The sequence below is a fragment of the Cervus elaphus genome, chromosome 18, assembly GCF_910594005.1.
Source record: "Cervus elaphus chromosome 18, mCerEla1.1, whole genome shotgun sequence".
Taxonomy (NCBI): domain Eukaryota; kingdom Metazoa; phylum Chordata; class Mammalia; order Artiodactyla; family Cervidae; genus Cervus; species Cervus elaphus.
The window spans coordinates 20,574,245-20,587,792 of NC_057832.1; the positions used below are offsets into that span (position 1 = coordinate 20,574,245).

The 13,548-nt window shown below is 43.8% G+C and overlaps 1 protein-coding gene across 1 annotated transcript in view; it reads left to right on the top strand.

The window, feature by feature from the left end:
• Window positions 1-12,104, top strand: part of LOC122674680 (translation initiation factor IF-2-like) — a 92,947-nt gene extending 80,843 nt beyond the window's left edge. The window contains exons 4-5 of the mRNA XM_043873205.1: window positions 11,754-11,852; window positions 11,962-12,104. The gene's annotated coding sequence lies outside the window, so the exon portion shown is untranslated. The remainder of the gene's footprint in view (window positions 1-11,753; window positions 11,853-11,961) is intronic.
• The last annotated feature ends 1,444 nt before the right edge of the window (window positions 12,105-13,548 follow it).

The following is a 13,548-nucleotide window of genomic DNA, read 5'->3' on the forward strand; positions in this document are numbered from 1 at the left end:
TGAATATTACCATTACTACAGAGGCTTACTCTGTGCTCCCAGCCTCAAAGGCATCACTACACAGATTTCTCTTACCATAAATTTAGGTTGCCTGTTTTTGAACTTTATATAATTGAGATTCTATAGTATGTAATCTTTTTGTTGCTAAATGTTACATCTTTTGACATACATAGGTGTTGCACACAGAAATAGTTCTTTACATTGCTACATAGCAATACATGCCACACTTTATTTATCCATTCTACTGTTAATAGACATTTGGGTTGCTTCCAGTTTGGTGCTATTAAGAATAATGTACTGAGAATTATCTTTCATGCTCATATGTATGCATTTCTTTTGGATTTACACCTAGGGGTTGAATTGCTTAATCACGGGGTGGACATATGCTTAATTTAACTGGCAACGAAACTTCCAAAGTAGTTTTACCAGTTCACACTCTCAAGCATTCCAGGAGTTTCTGTTGCTCTATATCCTAAAATCTGTATCATCAACCTCTTAAATTTTAGCCCTTCTGGGATGTGTGTAGAGATATTGTTATGTTTTCAACTTGAATTTTCCCGATAACTAATGATGTTGAACACATTTTCATGTTCACTGACATTTGCATATACTCTTTCATAATTCTGTTCATATCATTGAGGATTTCTTTTAAAAAAAACTGAGTCAATTTTTTTCTTATTGAGTTACAAGAAATCTTTATACACTCTGGATATGAGTTATCTGTGTGATTTATATACATAAATTATCTTCTCCTACTTTGTATCTTGCCTTTTCATTCTCTTAATAACTTCTTTTGATGAATAGAAGTTTTAAAATTACAATACATCTAAATGACTACTTTTTCCTATGATGGTGTTTTTCCAAAAGAAAATAGACTTTATTGTTTAAAGCAGTCTTAGGCGTATTGAAAAATGAGCAGAGAGAAAGAACTTTTATTCCTATATACTCAGCCCTACTCACCAAGTTTCCCCTATTATTAACATCATGCATTGATTTGATATGGCACATTCCTGAAAACTGATGAACAAATACTGATACATTATTAGTAACTAAAGTTCATAGTTTACATTTACATTTCACTCTTTATGTTGTACACTTTTTTGGTTTTGACAAATGAATCATGGTATTTATCCCCCATTATAGTATCATACAGAGTAGTTTCACTGCCCTAAAAATCTCTTGTCTTTCTCTTCATCTTCCCTCTCAACCCTTGATAACCATTGATAACCACTGTCTTCATAGTTTCTGCTCCAGAATGTCATATGTTTGGAATCATATAGTGTGTAGCCTTTTCAGACTGACTTCTTTCACTTATCAATACACATTTAAGGCTCCTCCATGGCTTCATAGCTCATTATTTTATACTGAATAATATTCCATTGACTGGATATACTAGAGTTTATTTATCCATTTACCTACTGAAAGTAACCTTGGTGGCTTCTAAGTTTTGGCAATTATAAACAAAGCTGTTATAAACATCTGTGTACAGGTATTTGTGTGAACTTAAGTTACCCTCTTCTCTGCGTAAATACCAAAGAGTATGCTTGCTGGCCACCCAAGATAGATGGGATCATGGTGGAGAGTTCTGACAAAACGTGGTCCACTGGAGAACAGAATGGTACACCACTTCAGTATTCTTGCCTTGAGAACCCCATGAACAGGATGAAAGGGCAAAAATATATGACACTAAAAGATGAACTCCCCAGGTTGGTGGTGTCCAATATGCTACCGGAGAAGAGTAGAGAGAGAGCTCCAGAAAGAATGAAGAGGCTGAGCCAAAGTGAAAACAACACCCAGTTGTGGATGTGACTGGTGATGCTGTGAAGAGCAATACTGCATAGGAACCTGGAATGTTAGGTCCATGAATCAAGGTAAATTGGAAGTGGTCAAACAGGAGATGGCAAGAGTGGAGAGCGACATTTTAGGAATCAGTGAACTGAAATGGACCAGAATGGGTGAATTTAACTCAGATGACCATTATATCCACTACTGTGGGCAAGAATCCCATAGAAGAAATGGAGTAGCCCTCATAATCAACAAAAGAGTCCAAAATGTAGTACTTGCGTGCAATCTCAAAAATGACAGAATGATCTCTGTTCATTTCCAAGGCAAACCATTCAATATCACGGTAATCCAAGTCTATGCCCCAACCAGTAATGCTGAAGAAGCTGAAGTTGAATGGTTCTATGAAGACCTACAAGACCTCCTAGAACTAACACTAAAAAAAGATGTCCTTTCATCATAGGGGACTAGAAAGCAAAAGTAGGAAGTCAAGAGATACCTGGAGTAACAGGCAACTTTGGCCTTGGAGAACAAAATGAACAGGGCAAACACTATCAGAGTTCTGCCAAGAGAACACACTGGTCATAGCAAACACCCTCTTCCAACAACACAGACAGGACTCTACACATGGACATCACCAGATGGTCAATACCAAAATCAGATTGATTATATTCTTTGCAGCTGAAGATGGAGACACTCTACACAGTCAGCAAAAACAAGACTGGGAGCTGACTGTGGCTCAGATCATCAACTCCTTATTGCAAAAATCACACTTAAATTGAAGAAAGTAGGGAAAACCACTAGACTATTGAGGTATGACCTAAATAAAATCCCTTATGATTATACAGTGAAAGTGACAAATAGATTCAAGGGGTTAGATCAGATAGATAGAGTACTTGAAGAACTATGCACGGAGGTTCATAACATTATATAGGAAGCGATGATTAAAACCATCCCCCAGAAGAAAAAGTGCAAAAGGGCAAAATGGTTGACTGAGGAGGCCTTACAAATAGCTGAGAAAAGAAGAGACATGAAAGGCAAAGGAGAAATGGAAAGATATATCCATCTGAATGCAGAGTTCCAAAGAACAGCAAGGAGAGATAAGAAAGCCTTCCTAAGTGATCAATGCAAAGAAATAGAGGAAAACAATAGAATGGGAAAGACTAGAGATTTCTTCAAAAATTAGAGATACTTTCATGCAAAGATGGAACAGAATAATAAAGAACAGAAATGGTATGGACCTAACAGAAGCAGAAGATATTAAGAAGAGGTGACAAGAATACACAGAAGAACTATACAAAAAAAGATCTTAGTGACCCTGATAACCATGATGGTGTCATCACTTATCTAGAACCAGACATCCTGGAGTATGAAGTCAAGTGGGCCTTAGAAAGCATTACGAGGAACAAAGCTAGTGGAGGTGATGGAATTCCAGTTGAGCTATTTCAAATCCTAAAAGATGATGCTGTGAAAGTGCTGCACTCAATATGCCAGCAAATTTGGAAAACTCAGCAGTGGCCATGGGACTGGAAAAGGTCTGTTTACATTCCGATCCCAAACAAAGACAGTGCCAAAGAATGCTCAAACTACTGCACAATTGCACTCATCTCACACGCTAGTAAAGTAATGCTCAAAATTCTCCAAGCAAGGCTTCAACAGTACGTGAAACGAGAACTTCCAGATGTAGAAGCTGAATTTAGAGAAGGCAGAGGAACCAGAGCTCAAATTGCCAATATCCGTTGGATCACAGAAAAAGAGCAAGAGAGTTCCAGAAAAACATCTACTTCTGCTTCACTGACTATGCTAAAGCCTTTGACTGTGGATCACAACAATATGTGGAAAATTCTTAAAGAGAGGGGAATACCAGACCACCTCACCTGCCTCCTGAGGAATCTGTGTGCAGGTCAAGAAGCAACAGTTAGAACCGGACATGGAACAATGGACTGGTTCAAAATTGGGAAAGGAATATGTCAAGGCTGTATACTGTCACCCTGCCTATTTAATTTATATTCAGAGTACATCATGTGAAAGGCCAGACCGCATAAAGTACAAGCTAGCATCAAGATTGCTGGGAGAAATATCAATAACCCCAGATGCACAGATAATACCACCCTTATGGCAGAAAATGAAGAAGAACTAAACAGCCTCTTGATGAAGGTGAAAGAGGAGAGTGAAAACCCTGGCTTAAAATTCAACATTCAAAAAACTAAGATCATGGCATCTGGTCCCATCACTTCATGGCAAATAGATGGGGAAAATGTGGAAACAGTGACAGACTTTATTTTCTTGGGCTTCAAAATCACTGCAGATGGTGACTGCAGCCATGAAATAAAAGACACTTGCTCCTTGCAAGAAAAGCTATGGCCAACCTAGACTACATATTAAAAAGAAGAGACATCTGCTTTTTAATCAATGCTATGGTTGGCCCATACAGTCAATGCTATGGTTTTTCCAGTAGTCATATGTGCATGTGAGAGTTGGACAATAACGAAAGCTGAGCACTGAAGAAATGGTGCTTTTGAATTGTGGTGTTGAAGAAGACTCTTGAGAGTCCCTTGGACAGCAAGGAGATCAAACCAGTCCATCCTAAAGGAAATCAATCTTGAATATTCACTGGAAGGACTGATGCTAATGCTGAAGCTGAAACTCCAATACTTTGGCCACCTGATGAGAAGAATTGACTCACTGGAAAAGACCCTGATGCTGGGAAAGACTGAAGCCAGGAGAAGGGGATGACAGAGGATGAGATGATTGGATGGCATCACTGACTGGATGGACATGAGTTTGAGCAAGCTTTGGGAGTTGGTGATGGACAGGGAAGCATGGTGTGCTGCAGTCCATGGGGTTGCAAAGAGTTGGACACGACTGAGCGACTCAACTGCTGATTGCTAGATCAGATGGTAAGATTACATTTAGTTTTGTCAGATACTGCCTAATTGTCTTTCAAAGTGCACCATTTTGCATTCTCATCAGCAATGAAGAAAAACTCCTCACCAGCCTTTGCTCGTGTCGGTGTTCTGGATTTTGGTCATTCTAACAGTGGTGTGGTGCTATCTTGTTTCAGTTTGTACTTTCCTGGGGGCATGCATTGTGGAGCTTCTTCAATCTGTATATTTTCTCTGGTGAGGTGTCTGTTATGATCTTTAGCCCACTTTATAATCTGATTGCTTGTTTTCTTATTGTTGACTTTAAGACTTCTTAGTATATTTAGAATAACCCCATGATCAGGTATGTCTCTTACAAGTACTTTCTTTCAATCTGTGGCTGGTCTTATCATTCTCCTGATATTTTGCAGAGCAGAAATTTTTAATTTCAGTGAAGTTGAGTTTATCCATTCTTTTTTTCATGGATCATTCCTTTGGTGTTGTGTGGAAAAAGTCACTGCCATGCCCAACCATAATCACCTAGGTTTCCTTCTATGTTATCTTCTAGGAGTTTATAGTTTTATGTTTTTCATTTAGCTATACAATTCATTTTACGTCAGGTTCTGTGAAAGGTGTAAGGTTCTTGTCTGGATTCTTTCTTTTCTTCTTTTAGCGTGTGGATGTTGTTCCAACATCATTTGTTGAAAATACTATCTTTGCTCTACTGTTTTGCCTTTGTTCTTTTGTCAAAAATCAGTTTACTCTATTTATGGGAGTCTATTTCTGGGTTCTCTATTCTGTTACATTGATTTACTCGCCTGTTCTTTGACCAACATCACACTGTCCTGACTACCATTCCCGAGATACCTCCAGTGTGAAGCACGAAGCTCATTACGTACAGGATGGAATTATGGTCTAGTAGCTACTTGGACCTGTGGTCTGTAGAAGCAGAGATAGTTCATGTGACCAATTTAAAATGTACTAGTCTGTCCCCTTTCAGTGGCAAGTGACAGAAACCCAGTTTAAACTTAAGCAGAGGAAGGAATGTTGTGGCTCAAAAGAATGAGGAAGAACTGAACTGGAACTGGGATCAGATATATTCCAAATCAACATCAATTTCTCTCTTTCTGTCTCAATCTCTTCACTTCTCTTCCTCATTTAGTGGATTTGAAACAAAAAGAAAAATAAAAAGCCCCAAATCCCCACATCCTATGCCTTCAAGAAAATTTCATTTCCTACAAGTGTTTGCTCAAATCGCCCTCCTTCACTTTATTCAGCCAAAACTGTTCCCTCCATCCCAGCAGTCCTGATTCTTTTCACCATGCTCTATTTTTATATTTCCCCACTTAGTACTTCCTAAGATAGTATAGTATTTTCTTATTCATGTTTTTAATTTATCCATCTCAGCTGGAATGTTACTTCTGCCAGAGTAGGGCTCTTGTGTACTTGATTTATCGACATATTCCAAATACTTGCTTCTCAGGTAGATCAAATGGTAAAGAATCTGCCTGCAATGCAGATTGATCCCGAGGTCAAGAAGATCCCCTGGAGAAGGGCATGGCAACTCACTCCAGTATTCTTGCCTGGAAAATCCCATGGACGGAGGAGCCTGGCGGGCTATAGTTCATGGAGTCACAGAAAGTTGGACACAACAGAGCAACTGACACTTTCTTTTTCTGAATACCTATAATAGGGTACCTAGAGCATCCTCTCATGGTAGGTGCTCAATAAATACTGTTGACTGAATGAAAGGGAATTTGTTATATCACATAAGAAGAAGTCTCAAGTTGGGTATTCCCAGGATTTTCGGTTCTGTAGCTCAGTGGCCTAACTAAGAACCATGCTCTTTTTATCTTCTCTGCCTGCCATCCTCAGCATGTCAGGTGGGTCTCTTAGGCTAGCTCCTGGCATAGTTGCAAGATGGCTACTGCAGTTCCAGACGTCACATCTCAGACTCATCTAGCAGGAGCAGAATGATGGCTGCAATTTGTTTTCTTATTTATCCCCTTTTATTTTTAATCAATGAGTAAACATATTATTTTTTTTAAAAACACCCTTGCATGTGCGATATGTGTGTGTCCTGCCCGACTCTTTGCGACACTGTGAGCTGTAGCCCACCAGGCTCCTCCGTCCGTGGGATTCTTTATGCAAGAACACTGGAGCGGGCTGCCATTTCCTGCTCCAGGGGGTCTGTCCATGGGATTCTTTATGCAGGAACGCTGGAGCGGGCTGCCATTTCCTGCTCCAGGGGGTCTTTCCGTGGGATTCTTTATGCAGGAACACTGGAGCGGGCTGCCATTTCCTGCTCCAGGGGGTCTTTCCATGGGATTCTTTATGCAGGAACACTGGAGCGGGCTGCCATTTCCTGCTCCAGGGGGTCTTTCCGTGGGATTCTTTATGCAGGAACACTGGAGCGGGCTGCCATTTCCTGCTCCAGGGGGTCTTTCCATGGGATTCTTTATGCAGGAACACTGGAGCGGGCTGCCATTTCCTGCTCCAGGGGGTCTTTCCGTGGGATTCTTTATGCAGGAACACTGGAGCGGGCTGCCATTTCCTGCTCCAGGGGGTCTTTCCGTGGGATTCTTTATGCAGGAACACTGGAGCGGGCTGCCATTTCCTGCTCCAGGGGGTCTTTCCATGGGATTCTTTATGCAGGAACACTGGAGCGGGCTGCCATTTCCTGCTCCAGGGGGTCTTTCCGTGGGATTCTTTATGCAGGAACACTGGAGCGGGCTGCCATTTCCTGCTCCAGGGGGTCTTTCCGTGGGATTCTTTATGCAGGAACACTGGAGCGGGCTGCCATTTCCTGCTCCAGGGGGTCTTTCCGTGGGATTCTTTATGCAGGAACACTGGAGCGGGCTGCCATTTCCTGCTCCAGGGGGTCTTTCCATGGGATTCTTTATGCAGGAACACTGGAGCGGGCTGCCATTTCCTGCTCCAGGGGGTCTTTCCGTGGGATTCTTTATGCAGGAACACTGGAGCGGGCTGCCATTTCCTGCTCCAGGGGGTCTTTCCGTGGGATTCTTTATGCAGGAACACTGGAGCGGGCTGCCATTTCCTGCTCCAGGGGGTCTTTCCGTGGGATTCTTTATGCAGGAACACTGGAGCGGGCTGCCATTTCCTGCTCCAGGGGGTCTGTCCGTGGGATTCTTTATGCAGGAACACTGGAGCGGGCTGCCATTTCCTGCTCCAGGGGGTCTGTCCGTGGGATTCTTTATGCAGGAACACTGGAGCGGGGTGCCATTTCCTGCTCCAGGGGGTCTTTCCATGGGATTCTTTATGCAGGAACACTGGAGCGGGGTGCCATTTCCTGCTCCAGGGGGTCTTTCCATGGGATTCTTTATGCAAGAACACTGGAGCGGGGTGCCATTTCCTGCTCCAGGGGGTCTTTCCATGGGATTCTTTATGCAAGAACACTGGAGCGGGGTGCCATTTCCTGCTCCAGGGGGTCTTTCCATGGGATTCTTTATGCAAGAACACTGGAGCGGGGTGCCATTTCCTGCTCCAGGGGGTCTTTCCATGGGATTCTTTATGCAGGAACACTGGAGCGGGCTGCCATTTCCTGCTCCAGGGGGTCTTTCCATGGGATTCTTTATGCAGGAACACTGGAGCGGGGTGCCATTTCCTGCTCCAGGGGGTCTTTCCATGGGATTCTTTATGCAGGAACACTGGAGCGGGCTGCCATTTCCTGCTCCAGGGGGTCTTTCCATGGGATTCTTTATGCAGGAACGCTGGAGCGGGCTGCCATTTCCTGCTCCAGGGGGTCTTTCCGTGGGATTCTTTATGCAGGAACACTGGAGCGGGCTGCCATTTCCTGCTCCAGGGGGTCTTTCCATGGGATTCTTTATGCAGGAACACTGGAGCGGGCTGCCATTTCCTGCTCCAGGGGGTCTTTCCATGGGATTCTTTATGCAGGAACACTGGAGCGGGCTGCCATTTCCTGCTCCAGGGGGTCTTTCCATGGGATTCTTTATGCAGGAACACTGGAGCGGGCTGCCATTTCCTGCTCCAGGGGGTCTTTCCGTGGGATTCTTTATGCAGGAACACTGGAGCGGGCTGCCATTTCCTGCTCCAGGGGGTCTTTCCGTGGGATTCTTTATGCAGGAACACTGGAGCGGGCTGCCATTTCCTGCTCCAGGGGGTCTTTCCGTGGGATTCTTTATGCAAGAACACTGGAGCGGGCTGCCATTTCCTGCTCCAGGGGGTCTGTCCGTGGGATTCTTTATGCAGGAACACTGGAGCGGGCTGCCATTTCCTGCTCCAGGGGGTCTGTCCGTGGGATTCTTTATGCAGGAACACTGGAGCGGGGTGCCATTTCCTGCTCCAGGGGGTCTTTCCATGGGATTCTTTATGCAGGAACACTGGAGCGGGGTGCCATTTCCTGCTCCAGGGGGTCTTTCCATGGGATTCTTTATGCAAGAACACTGGAGCGGGGTGCCATTTCCTGCTCCAGGGGGTCTTTCCATGGGATTCTTTATGCAAGAACACTGGAGCGGGGTGCCATTTCCTGCTCCAGGGGGTCTTTCCATGGGATTCTTTATGCAAGAACACTGGAGCGGGGTGCCATTTCCTGCTCCAGGGGGTCTTTCCATGGGATTCTTTATGCAGGAACACTGGAGCGGGGTGCCATTTCCTGCTCCAGGGGGTCTTTCCATGGGATTCTTTATGCAGGAACACTGGAGCGGGGTGCCATTTCCTGCTCCAGGGGGTCTTTCCATGGGATTCTTTATGCAGGAACACTGGAGCGGGGTGCCATTTCCTGCTCCAGGGGGTCTTTCCATGGGATTCTTTATGCAGGAACACTGGAGCGGGGTGCCATTTCCTGCTCCAGGGGGTCTTTCCATGGGATTCTTTATGCAGGAACACTGGAGCGGGGTGCCATTTCCTGCTCCAGGGGGTCTTTCCATGGGATTCTTTATGCAGGAACACTGGAGCGGGGTGCCATTTCCTGCTCCAGGGGGTCTTTCCATGGGATTCTTTATGCAGGAACACTGGAGCGGGGTGCCATTTCCTGCTCCAGGGGGTCTTTCCATGGGATTCTTTATGCAGGAACACTGGAGCGGGGTGCCATTTCCTGCTCCAGGGGGTCTTTCCATGGGATTCTTTATGCAGGAACACTGGAGCGGGGTGCCATTTCCTGCTCCAGGGGGTCTTTCCATGGGATTCTTTATGCAGGAACACTGGAGCGGGGTGCCATTTCCTGCTCCAGGGGGTCTTTCCATGGGATTCTTTATGCAGGAACACTGGAGCGGGGTGCCATTTCCTGCTCCAGGGGGTCTTTCCATGGGATTCTTTATGCAGGAACACTGGAGCGGGGTGCCATTTCCTGCTCCAGGGGGTCTTTCCATGGGATTCTTTATGCAGGAACACTGGAGCGGGGTGCCATTTCCTGCTCCAGGGGGTCTTTCCATGGGATTCTTTATGCAGGAACACTGGAGCGGGGTGCCATTTCCTGCTCCAGGGGGTCTTTCCATGGGATTCTTTATGCAGGAACACTGGAGCGGGGTGCCATTTCCTGCTCCAGGGGGTCTTTCCATGGGATTCTTTATGCAAGAACACTGGAGCGGGGTGCCATTTCCTGCTCCAGGGGGTCTTTCCATGGGATTCTTTATGCAAGAACACTGGAGCGGGGTGCCATTTCCTGCTCCAGGGGGTCTTTCCATGGGATTCTTTATGCAAGAACACTGGAGCGGGGTGCCATTTCCTGCTCCAGGGGGTCTTTCCATGGGATTCTTTATGCAAGAACACTGGAGCGGGGTGCCATTTCCTGCTCCAGGGGGTCTTTCCATGGGATTCTTTATGCAAGAACACTGGAGCGGGGTGCCATTTCCTGCTCCAGGGGGTCTTTCCATGGGATTCTTTATGCAAGAACACTGGAGCGGGGTGCCATTTCCTGCTCCAGGGGGTCTTTCCATGGGATTCTTTATGCAAGAACACTGGAGCGGGGTGCCATTTCCTGCTCCAGGGGGTCTTCCCGACCCAGGGAAGATCCTCAGGTCTCCTGCATTGTGGGCAGATTCTGTACTGTCTGAGCCACCAGGGAAACATCTGAAATTAAAATAAATGCATATAATTGCATTAGTTTCTAAGCTAACCCTTATTGACAGGAATATATATTCTTGGGACTTCCCTGGTGGTGCAGGGAAGACTCTGCACTCTTAGCGCAGGGGGTATAGGTTCAATCCCTGGTCAGGGAACTAAGGTCCTGCATGCTGTAGGTATTCCCCCCCCCCTCAAAAAAAAAGTATTCATTCTTAGCATAAACTACTTAATTGTAACAATATTATTTTTGGAAGAAACATGTCAATGTAAATTTATGAAACATTAAGGCATTTTGGATTTAGAAAGTATAATAATTTGGACACTGTGCTTAAAAAGTTTAATAGCTAGAAAAATTATATTTAAAAATTCATATCAGTTACTTGTTTTGATAAAATTCTGAGAAAAAAAACACATGTAGAAATCTGCCATAAAGATGAGTAAGGGGAGAGGCATCTTGAATATATTAAAGACAAAGTATCTTTAAAGACAGTAAAAATGTACTTAAAAATACAAAATTTGTCCAAAAGCATGATACAGTCAAAAACACATGGAAGATGATTTTTATGTATTTTTCGGTCTGATTCACTGAATACATATTTTATGTAACTTAGGTTACAGGTCAGATGGATTAAGAAATTCACTTTTGCTAGGAAAATAAGATATTGGTAAGGGAACTGTCGAGCTCATTTAATATTACTGTTCTGAAAAAATGAAGAATAATTAATCTGAAATTGTTTAACACATGGACTTTATTGGTTACAATTTTGCTTAACATATGTATATGGCTCCTGCTTATAAAATCTGAAGAGAAAATAACCACCAGTCACCCTGCTAATCCATGGGGCACTTCTGGCTGAATTAAGTTTGTCCTTGTTAAAGAAATTATCTTCGTTTTCTTCCCCTCTTAGGAATGCATGTAAAACAGTTCCTGTCTCGATGCATGCCTAAGGCAAAAAGTTCAGTGCTCAATTACCTGCTGTCTGCAGTCTCATATTTTGCAGTGAGCCAGTGAAACAGCATTTTAATCAGACGTCTTGACCCATGCTCTTCTGTTTTCCTTTGCAGCCTTGCAAGCTATTTGGCATATGAAGGTCCTGACCTGAGAAAACCATCTTGGATAACCGTGGCAAGGAGAAGGAAAAATGCAACAGCTAGGAGATTTCGGTAAACAGTAGAATCATGCCAACCTAATCTGTGTTAAAATGCTTGGAATGTGGGAGCCGCTGATGATGCCTGTTGTCTGTGTGTCTGACTGAATCCTTTCTTTTCTCAGAGCAGCAAAGCAAAGCCTGGGAACCAGGCCAAATGCCTGCCACTTACCTTAAATTGATCAGCTACTTTGAGATTAAAACCCCTGAGAGCTGCCACACCGTGAAAACAAGGCCTCCTTCACATTAAAGGCAAATTGCGACTTTGGGTTTGCTGTGATCTTTTTTTCCATTTTATCCAGTTTTTCACAGTGTGCACTTTTTTTTTCTTTCCTTTCCATTTATGCTCCAATGTAGAAGCCAATAGTTACAGCATCTTGGCCAAGCATTCATTAAGGTTTATAAGAACAAAATTTATGGTTATTTAGCAGTTGGCACAAAGACAGACTTGCTGAAAAAAGAAAAAGAAATACAGGTGGGAAATATAAGGCCCAACAAAGGCCCATACTATACTGCGGTGCTGTGGTGTGCGAGGTGCTCAGAACTGGCCTGGGAGAAAAATTATATCATATTTACAGCCAGCCACTTCTCTATTCTGAATCCATCCAACTTTATGGCTCTGTGGATGACTGAAACAAGTCTGCAGGTCATTCCAAGAGATTTTTCTGTCTTGTGTAACAGCTACCATCTACAGGAGCTGGCAGTTGTAGAGATAAATAGATTCGTGTTAATCTGGGTGATAATCTGTCAGTTTGGTTAATAGATGAGGTACATATAAAAATATGCATGTTATGGATCAGAAGAAGGGCTCTCCCATGAAGAGGAGAGTCATGTCAGCCTTGTTGAGTAGACCTTACATAATGGCAAGGCCTATGTTCCAAAAAATGTAGGGTGTGGGCAAAACACACCCTTAATCTTTGAATTCAGGCAGTAATGTGGAATTCTGGCACCGTCTGGAAGTCTATATTCTTCCTCAGGAAACACTGTTAATGAATCTTGGGGGGTTTTTTGCTTTTGTGTTTTTTTTAATATTCTCTGATTTCCTGACCTAGGGGAATAAGAAAGCATCTTCTTCTGTCATTTGCACTACTTGTAAAACAAATATTTTATGAATATGTTTTCGTTTTTTACTCGTTGTTTAAGGAGTATCTGGGAGTACTTGCATGCATTGAAAAATATACAGCTTTAGTGTCTCATGATGCAGACTGTTCCCAAAATGTCATTTGCTTTAGCTACGCCAGTAACTTGCCATATGACTTAGGGAAAGTTAATTTAGATGTCTAGCCATTTCCTGTGATCAAATGGGAACGCTAATACTGTTACAGAGTCCAAACTTACCGCACAGCCGGGCAACGAATCAGAGACAGGTGTTGGGGCAAGGAATAGGACTTCATTCAGAGAGCTGGCAGACCCAGAAGATGGCAGACTAATGTCTCAAAATAACCATGTTGTCAGGGCCTGGATGTCAGGTTATCTTATGGATTGGAGATGGGAAGAGGTGAGGAAACAATGTAAAAAGGCCATTAATCTTGCAAATATCTCCTAGAATGGCAAGCCTCAGGCAGGGGATATGTTAATTCTTCCTTCCTGCCATCTACAGGTGGACAGGGTCCTGAACCAGGGCACTTTAGTTCCACAGTCGGGCAGATAAGCAGGATTCCCTGAGGCAGGCCATTGTGCATGATTATAGTGACAAAAACAATGAAAAGCAA